Genomic DNA, 10,616 nt, shown 5'->3' with positions numbered 1-10,616 from the left:
CATCTCCACGCATTTATCCCCTTCTCACGTCCTCCATCCGACGCCTGCACCTCCCTGTCTGCCTGCGGTAAGCTCTTGGAACCCGTTCACTGTTCCATTGGATTCCGGCAAGCTTCCTGGTAGATACCGACGCCTTCCAATCACCATCATCCCACCACCACATCATGATCATTTCCCGCACTTCACTGTCGATCCACAACAGCACCCCGTGTTGATTTTCCCCTCCATCCGATCATCGGTCGCTTCCCCTGTTTTACCCGAGACACTCACGTTCACCATGCGCTTCTCATCCACTGCAACACGAATCGCCTTCAATCCGCCGAGCATGATCTGTGGGAAAAAGGTTGGAGTCGGCCTCTCGGCATCCATCGCCAGACCGGCGCCAACAAAAGTGGCATCCCTAGGCTAAGCTGGTATCTGAGCAGAACAAAGAGGATGAAAGGCATGCAATTTTTTTTGGGGTCCTTTTGGGTCGACCTTGAAAGCGTTGGAATTTGATAAAAAGAATATTAATATAAGATTTAATTATGTGAAATCAAATATACTTGAATACTACATAATTATACATAATAACAATTCACTATTTTTTGTCAGCCGTTGTTCTTGAGTTGAAGGTTGCATGTCAATAAAAAGTTTTGTTTTTGGGTCTATCAGCATCTTTTTTAGACAGATTCTTAGGATGCGTTTGATTGCCCCTGATCTATAATCCTAACGACTTAGTAAGATTTAAGGCCAGTTTTGATCTTAAATGTTTCTCAGTACAGAAAGATAAAATAAGAATTTTAAATTTAAGTGTTGATCTGATCTAAGTTACCAATTCCCCCAGCTATCCAATAACGCGACTCAGAATCGAATTGTAATACAGAGTTTAAGATTTTGTTTTGCATTTTCAATATCTGTTAATCCAACCCTAAGTCGAATAGTTAAGCAATAAGAAATGCTCAAGTTTTTTAATGATCTATGAGAAAAATCTTTCATTAACCAGAAAGAAGAGGTTTTGCAGGTTGGCTTTCCATGGGTTGTGACATGGATCGATGAACGCCATATTTTAGTCCAGTTAGGACCTGGGACTTTATATTATAAGCACAAAATGTTTCATAATATTTACTTCTATATCCTTATAAAATCTGTTATATGAATCGAAAAAACGCAATGTTTAGTTTGATAATTATGTTATTGAATACAAAAATCATATTCATATCGCCAGTTTGGTAAATGAAAAGGAAGCACTCTACAAAGCATCGTACAGGCAAAAACCAGAAGCATTAAAATTAATTATTAAAGTAAATCTTCTGCAATCTGCCTTATAGATATGATCTTAAGAGTGATTTAATCAGAACCATGTGTTAAGTTAGTCATTTTTTTTACTCTAATAGTGTTTTTTTAACGATGAAAAATGAACCATTGTTACAACATCAAAATTTTGATAGAAAAAGGATAAATTCTTTTACAAAAATAACTTGAACTAAAAATATGAGTACTGTAAAATTAGTGTTTATAAATAGATTGGGAGGTTCATATTTGTTTAAAACACTTTTTTCACAACTTTAAGGGTCTATCTTTTATCTCATACCCAAGTGGTCATATATATATATAGTTAGAGGGTACCGTTTTGGATGGAATTCAGATTATGAAAGCAAATCCTTCATCCTTATTTTTCAAGTTCTCGCATTAGAAATTTGAAATGCATCTACCAGAATTGGTTCACGAATTTGTATGATCATCTTCTTGCAGCACCAACTTGGAGGAGACTCTGCTTTTCCACCATGCACAAGTGCTTGGCGGGAATTTTTTTTTTTTAATCCACAAGCAAATAAACAGTCGATAAAAAGGTAGTCAGTAAATATAGGCAGCTTGACCACACATTAATGAGCAGCAAGGAGCACTTTTTCCTCAGTTTACAGTTTATGCGGAAGAGCAAGCTTAGAGTAAAAACCAAATGAGTTTTGCTATATAAAAAAATGGATATAAAACTCTAGGACCTTCCCATATCTTCAAATTGATAAGGAAAGATATGTTTTTCCATAGTAATGTTGGGGAAGAAAACACAAACCCAATACCAATATTTTATGAATGACGATCATGGCTCACAAGCACCCTATGAATATATAAGCACCTCTATGCCTTGACAAGTTAAGTAAAACAGCTCTTTTCATCCGAGCTCTAAAATAAAACTCTAATCATCTAAGGGAAGCCACAAAATATACGTATTCTGATGTACAAGAGTAAAATAAACATCAAAATAAAGAATTCAACAAAGAGAAAAGAGATATTAATACTGATTTTTACATGTAAAACCCTCGTAAAAGAGGTAAAAACTAAATTAGCAAACCAATACCCACCCGAAAGTGGAAAAAGGTAAGAAGTATCACCTAGTGAAGAGTGATTGACCTTCGTCCAACAGAAGCCCATTTTCTTTTGCCCCAATTTTTACAACAGTAAAAAGGAAGATATTTCTTTCTCAATTCCAAAGGAAGCCCAAGAGGTGATACTTCTTCGGCTTCCATAATCTAATATATATATATATATATATATATATATAAAAGCTTACATCCTCCAGCCATCTTGAGCTCCATCCAACCTTAGTCCCCCAATGTGTTACTTAATCACATCCCCCTGCTGTAATGCTTCAAACAATATGATATGAGAGGCCGGAGGATTTTTCCGTACAAACCCGGATGGAGAAAACCACAAAGCGCACACACACACATATATATATATATACCGACTATATTGAGCTCCGTCTAATCATGGTCGCTTGATGCGGTATTCTTTGAGAGACCAGAAGATTTCTTTGTCCAAATCCAAATGGAAAAATCAACACACATATATATATACATATATTGGTGGACTAATATAAGAAATCTTATGTATATTTGAAGGGCATTAACATATAATAACTTAGATTATGTGTAGGAACCAATGCATAAATAAAATGCATTATGTGGATCCATGTGGGCAACTGCCCACACCAACCACATGTATCTACGCTATTATGCAATAGACTGTTTTTAGATCATTTGCATCTTCATGATCTGTTCTGCAGCTTCGAAAATCCTATGCTCTGGAGGGCGTATGCAAGTGGCATGGGTCACCTTAATTTTTTCTGTCAGCAAGGGCTTCCACCAATTGAGGATTTAAAGCCTTTCAAGTTAAAAGATTAAGTTAAGAGTTTAGTAGATTCTTGAAATATGTCTTGGAAATTAATGCCTAATCCCAACAAGTCAAGGATGTGAGATCTTAGGTTCTAGATTTATCTCAACAGATGATGCACCCGGCGGGTGGAAAGAAACGGGTTTGCAAAAATCCAAATAAGATGTTCCCATCAGCTACCAGCTTGTCTCAAAATTTAAAATGAGAATAGAAGATGGAAATGTCATCGCTCAGGTGATTGAATATGAATCGTAGGTAAATTTTGCGTGTCTTGCCGTTCCACCACTCATTTCACGGTTAATTGTAATGTCACCACACCAATCAGGGAAGCAAGCACGGCCTCATAGGATGGCTGATCTAAGGTGCAAACAATTACGTTCAACATGAGAAGGCAAGTCGCCAAGGGGACTCAAGCTACTTGGACGAACAGATTTGAAGCGTTGGGAGTGAAGACCATTTACCCCCTTCAGGAGGCAGTGAGCAGGAGGAGGAGCTACTCCTTTGCATGCCTTTGTTTTCCCGATTGAGAGATGCTATAAAGAAACATCAAGAGAGATAGTAAGCAAATAGACCAGGTCACAAAGTACCACTTCTCACAACACAGAGTATCCAGTAGAGGATGATGACACCGGCCAACGCCTCTAGGCTTTGATGAGCAGATGAGCAGGGCCTAATGGAAGTGGAAGAGGAGAACGTGTGATTAAGGGTGGTGATCATGGTAGAGGCCAAAAAAGGAAGTCAAGTAGCAAAAGCATTAAAAGGAGCCTTAATTTAATTGTGAAGTAGTGAGTCAATTCAAGAGAAAGGCTTATGCACCTTCGGAACCAGATGACCTCCTTGAGCTTCCCTCAAACAAACATAATCAAGGGAATTCAATGGGCAAGGTCAGTCATAAAACAGCCAGTAACATAATCCCCACTCTGATGTAGCAGTGGCTATCTCTATGGAGGAAGAAGTATATGTGTTGTCACCGGATCCTTTCCTCGAGACAAAGGATAGAGCTGATCTTGACATGGCCCTGGTGGGACCATGAAGATAGTTAGTTGGAGGCAGATAGTCATTCTATGAAAATATGGATGGAAGGTTGGAGCCAGAGGATAGACAGTCATGTGATAATTCAGATTGTCTGGCGAGAGAGGAAGAACACTATGGAGCTAGCTGTCATGGTTAAATTGAAAAATGACTCTGTTTCCCTTGCATTAGTCAAGTGGTCCAAGCCCTCAACTTTATGGGTAAAATTTGGCTGCTGAATTTTTGTCTAGAGGTGGTCACTCAAGAGCATAATTCGAGTATTCTCTAGGGTAATAAAAAGTGATTGCTGCAATGGATTAACAGAGCTGCAAGAAGATACCCTAGGTTAATTGCTAAGTACAGCATGATCAGACAATTTTGAATCCTTACAAATTTATAATATGTACTCAGCCAATGCCACAGTTGGCGTGTTTTTCTTGGGAGATGAAGGTAACTAGTTTTAATAGTGGAAGGACCTCCCAGCAGATTGGATTGTGGTTGCAACTGAAAATGTTTAATGAGTCTCCATCCCTCTGTTGGGATCCTGCAACTTTTGTTGTAAATATATCATTTCTTTTCAATAAAGGTTGAGTGCCTAACCCTCAGCAGGTATTTTTTTGGAGATTAAAAGTAGATTACCCTTTCCTGAGCCACAAAGGCATGAAGGTCATTGGTCCCCATATTGTCCTCTATATCTTTGTTGGTTACTCCTTCGCTATATTTACGTACATCCAAGTTTATCTAGCGTCCACAATTGATGATGAAAACTTGCACATCTTGGCCCACGAATCATAATAAAAGATATGCCCACTCCGCCTAGTGCTGTCTTGCCTTGACCCTGACCTTTTCCAACCCTGTCTACGTGGCTTTATTTTCTTTGTCCTTCATACTTTTCCAAAAAAGTTTGGCCTAAGCAATGGTATCCACTTTTGTTTATGTTCTTTGTCCTTTATACCTTGTTTTTTTGTTATGGATGTTTTCTAAAGTTTGTTTAGATTCTCGGCTTATGTCTCCTTGAGATCAATCTTCAATCAAATTAATGTTGATCGAAGATTATGTCATTGGCTGATATTCCTTTTAAATATCATTGGTTTTCTTCTCAAACTCTTTTGAAAGAAAAGAAAAATAAATCGACGAAATGATAGAGAATCAAAGCATCTGGTGAGGTTCGAATCGATTCATTCTATCAACTTGACATCCTTGCAGAAAAACTTGTGTAGCTAGAATAACCATCCCCGAAGCCAGTGGCTTCTTCTATCGTAATTTAATTTCACCAACACTCTCTCCTCTTCTTATGGAGATGCATATAGCATATATTTCAATATTCTTCATTCTTTGGAGCACAATATTCTTCATCCCATATACCTCTCGACAACTTGATCTCTTTCAAAGAGAACTTCTTTGTGTGTGTAACCAAACAATCAATCCATAGTATCGCTACATAGGCTGTGATTCCAAGCATCCTTTGAGACACCACATGCAAAAATTTGAAGGAGATAAATAGGTAAACAGAAGAGGAGTCTGGTCCTCACAAGCTCTTCTTCATAAACTGCACCTAGCAGCTACAAAACCCCAACCTTTGAATTCTCATATATGTTAGCAACCTACTGAAACTGCTAATATAGACAAGCAACATGCTCTTGGGGACTGAGCTAAGCAAATTAGTTTACAGTTCATCTTAACTCCTTCAATGCTCATTTGCTCCAAATATGGGTTCTTGACTCTACAAGTTGACGGTTATCTTTTCATCGTAACATATCAATGTTTGAGAGACACAACATTCAAACACTGGTAAATGACTTCACACTTTATTCACCTACCAGTAGACTTCTTGTAGATACATATGTCTTCTTCCACAATCAATCCCAAACCGGGTGCAATCTCACTACACTATTATACTAAAATCAGATATCCACCATATGTTAGTTCCCAACACACCTCATGACTAATATGTGTCAGGCCTACATAAAATAATGTCCTTCCACAATAGAGGAAGCTGACTTCCTACTCTACCATCCACACCCCATTCTTTTCAAATGCTTGTTTCAACACAAGGATGCCAATTTTTTATGTGATTACATCTTACTCTATTGAGGGCAAAATTATATTAATGCCAATTTAAGAAAAAGAAGCTTGTTCATATCATTGTCCACTATAATTATCAAATTATGTCATTTTATCAGCTAAAAACAAACTTTATAGGTCAAAAAATTTAGCTTGATCAAAAAAACGCACCTACATTTTTTTACCTAAATTTTCATCTAAACGAAGTGCATTTGGCTTAAAACCACATTCATATTTTTCTTCAACGAGTATATACGTCTGACTTTCAGCTGTAATTTCTTTGTTTACTTTGAATAAATTAATTTCTAAAAAAAATTATAGTTAAAAAAAATCTTAATAGTGACATTTGATTCTACAAGGAATAATTAAACAAGTTACAGTTAGAAAAAGAAGGTAGTTCTAGGTTGTAGCTAAAACATCAAAAAAATATCCAATAGGTTCCATGGTAATTCTTCTCCTGCATAGGATATGAGTAACAAAAGATGACATGTCTAGGATCCAATAATATTAATTGAGCATCATGAAATGATTGCTTGCCAACATAGCCTACAACTTTGCAAAGGCCACAATCCAGGGGTTTTCCTAAAATTTGTCAAATAAATGTGCAAAATGAGATACAGTTGTCTACATGTTCGCACCCCTACTTTCCATGTGTGGGCGCAGGGAAGTCGTGTGCGAAGTAGCAAAATTTGATTTTTGTTTGAAAACAGATTTTAAGAGAAATGGACCCGCCCATTCATATGAAGATCGACTGTTCCTACCACCATTAATAGGAGTAATCGATTCAAGGTCTAGGTTTTATCAAACTTCACAAGTTATTTTTCCTACATGATATGCAAAGATTGGATTTTGGACTTTTAGAATTTATTTTTGACAAAGACTTGGATTTGCTTGAGCCTTTCTGTAATTCAGAAATTTTGATGATTAGGATTTTTGAATTAATCCCAGATTTTAGTAATTGAACTTTTATTTGATCCCAAAGATTGAAATTTAGACTTGAAAATTGAGAGTTTGAATTTTGGACTTTGAATAGACTTGGGGATTAGATAATTGAAGCATTGTTTTTGAAACTAGGATTTCGGAATTGAAAATTGAAAGTTTGGGCTAGACTTTAGAATTTTGAAGATAGTTTGGGTTTTGGGATTTGAAATTTGATTTGGAAATTCTTGGATGCTTTGGAACCAGAATTAGGTTTTGAGGCCAAAATTGAATTTGAAAAAAAAAATGGATTAGATAGTTGAAGTCTAGCTGGAATTGTTGAGAATTGGATTATGGAGATTGGAATTTTTAAACTTGGAATGGTCGGGAATCGACCAATTGAAAATATTTTTAGATTTTGGGATTTTGAAATTAGCTTTGGAAATATTGTTGTTTTGAGAAAACTTAATTTTATTCAGTTGGTTTTGATCCCGAAATGAAATTGAAAAATTGGAAATTGGGAGTTTAGATAATCCAAATCTTTCTTTTGATTTTGAGAGAATTGGAATTTTGCTTGGGAAATTTTGGAAATTTGGTTAGACTCTAGTATTTTCAAAAGAGTTGTTTTTGAAATTGTAGCCAAGGTCGTGAAAATGTACTCGATTTTGAGTAGATTTTGGATTTAAAAGTTGATTTTAGTATGGTCTTGAGGAAGATCCAGTCACAGAATCTATTTGAAATTGATTTTGAAAATTCAGGTTTTATAACCACTTGAAAATTTTGTGTTTTTGCATCAAAGTAAGTAAGGTGCTCAACTTTTTATTGCAATATGACTTGGTCACGGTAGCGACTTAGACTTGACTCATTTAAATCTTGGTGAAGGTGAGTGGGTGCATTTGTGGAGTGAGTGCATGTATGCATTCATGAAATAAACTACATTTACATTCATATTTCACTCTATTTCACTCCATGCATAAATTAATTGGATTTCACATAGAAGTTAGTCCACCTTGGAGGTGGAAAATGGAGGGCGTCTCCCAAGCTCATTCTTAATGTAGAGGAGGCTTTTGGAAGTGATGTCCATGAGCTTAGATTTTGAAAATTTAGTTTTGAAAATGGGATTCCAAAATTCGTTTCATATGCTGATACTCATTTTTGGTTATATCGTAGGCAAAATGAGTTCATTTGTTTGAAAATTTTGAGGATTGAGTTTTCAGAAATTTTTTATTTGGGTAGGAATATCATGTTTTGTGAATTTCTAGCATTTTGAGAGGTTGACTTTCGAGTTTTTGGTAATGGCTTGATTTCAAAAATGCATATTGATTTTTAGTAACGCATATTGATTTTTAAAAATGGCTGAATTTTAGAAAATATGTACCTTGGTGAAAATTGGATTTCTTTTGTGGTTTTAGACTTGACCAAGGTCCTGGTTTTGGATCTAGGGATTTCTTTTTTGAAACCCAATTAGGTTAAATACTTTTGTTAATTGCTCATTTTCAAAGTCATAGGGACTTCTGAAAATTTCAGAAATGAATGTGTTGAGATGAGCTCATTTCGATTGCTATGTTTCATTTATAAGATGGACCACACTCATAGATCTGATTCTTGGTGGAATCAATTTGATGACACCATGGAGTCCAATCAATCATTCAAGGAGCAAGAAAGACCATTCATACTTCACTCTCTCTTCGCATACGTAATTCAAAACCACTCAACACATAGACGAATTAGCCATGTTTTCTCCTACGCCATGGCACTTTTCTCTTCACGATTTCGCACAAGTCGGACTTTTTGAAAGTCATATTTTTGTTTATGGGGTAAACCAAGTTTGAAAACATTATTTTCTGGTTTTATAAACAGAGATTTGGTGTAGTTCCATTGTGAGGTTTAGTTCCATTGTGAGAATCGTAAGAATGCATGCACAAATGCTTTTAACATGTACATTTCTTTCATGGCGACCCAGCTGGACATCATTTTCAGCTTTCAAATTGAGAAAGTCTCTTTCCGCCATGCACACATTGGCTACTTTCATCCACCATTTAAGCAAGGTATTATATAACACATCCACCATTTTCCAGCAATGTTATGCTTGCAAGCATCAAACATATTAATATCTTGGACGTCGGTGGGGCAAGGGCTAAGGGTGTTTGGACCCTTGATGTCGGCTTGATAGAGGGTGGTGGCAACCTCACCATGGCTGCTGCAAGTCAAGCCAAGGTGAGGTGGTTCAGTCACGCCGACAACCAGCTTATTTATGGCTGTTCGGCGAGACCAAATCCTCATTTTTTGGTTGCAAGATCAGTCACACATTCTAATCCATTGAAATAATATGCAGTGTGAAGAGGAGACTCACCTGAGTCGATGGGAGGATTGGGGTGAACACGAGGTGGAGTTGCACCTAGAATAGGACAGAACAGACGATGCCGGGCTTGGCTCAACGTGAAGCCTAGAGAACGCGTAGGCTGGTGTTAAACTTGAGGTCTTCTAAGAATCCTTGGCTTGAGCTTGCTTGAACTACGACTGGAACCAAGCAAGAGCTGCGGCTGGACTTGGCTTCAAGGTAGGTAGCCGGTGGACGTCAAGCAAGTGACGCCTTGAGCAGGGATCAGCTAGGCGACGTGGAGCTGGACCAGCTTGAAGACGCTTGTGCTAGATTATCTTGAAGATGCCTAGCTTGGTGGGGCGTGGGAAGAGAGATCAGCTGAAGGAGATCACGCCTAGAGCTGGACGTCACCTCCTTAGTGGCTGTTTCACCTAGAGAGTCAACTCGGGCTTGACTCGAATGATTCACCGGAGATCGGCTTGACCTTAGCATGTCAAGGGCTCCCTATCTCTTGAATTTTCTTGAAAGAGTTTTTAGCTTACTTTTAATGAGATGATCAACTTAGTTGGCAATCTAAATGCTCAGAGCCAATTTTAGGCTCTCCAAAGTTTTAAATTTGGATTTTTGTTTCTTAGAAAGAGTCCATTTTCGAATTGACTCTGAGATTATTTTAGGAAAATTATGAAGTCTTCGCTCTAGGCGAATCGTTTTTCGCCAACTTGTCCATGGTTACGCGGTAGCATACGTTTTTCGCCAACTTGTCCATCTACATTAGACTACCTATAGAGTACTGGGTGGAGCAAGGGCTCGGGGTTCTGTTATTGTTCAGTTTAGAGAGCAAGACATCCTTGATCCCTCAAATATCTAGGTGCCTAGAGGGGCTGGCCTGCCATTCGGATTGATGCCGGGGTGATTTGACCTTACTCCTGCTACAACGCTTTGGGATATTTTAGGGCTTTGGGACACAACATGTTACCCTTAATAGAATTGATCATATGGTGAGAATAGGTTCTCTCTTGTTACTCGTCACGATGATCATGACCAATTATTGCTAGACTATCGATGTAGTTTTATGAACCATAAAGGTTTTGCTTCTATTTCCAATGATGTGGATTATGACTTGGGTATATAGTTCGAACCATGCAAA

Source organism: Nymphaea colorata, chromosome 9, assembly GCF_008831285.2.
Source record: "Nymphaea colorata isolate Beijing-Zhang1983 chromosome 9, ASM883128v2, whole genome shotgun sequence".
Taxonomy (NCBI): Eukaryota; Viridiplantae; Streptophyta; class Magnoliopsida; order Nymphaeales; family Nymphaeaceae; genus Nymphaea; species Nymphaea colorata.
The sequence above is the reverse complement of the archived record's forward strand: the minus strand, read 5'-3'. Positions refer to the sequence as shown.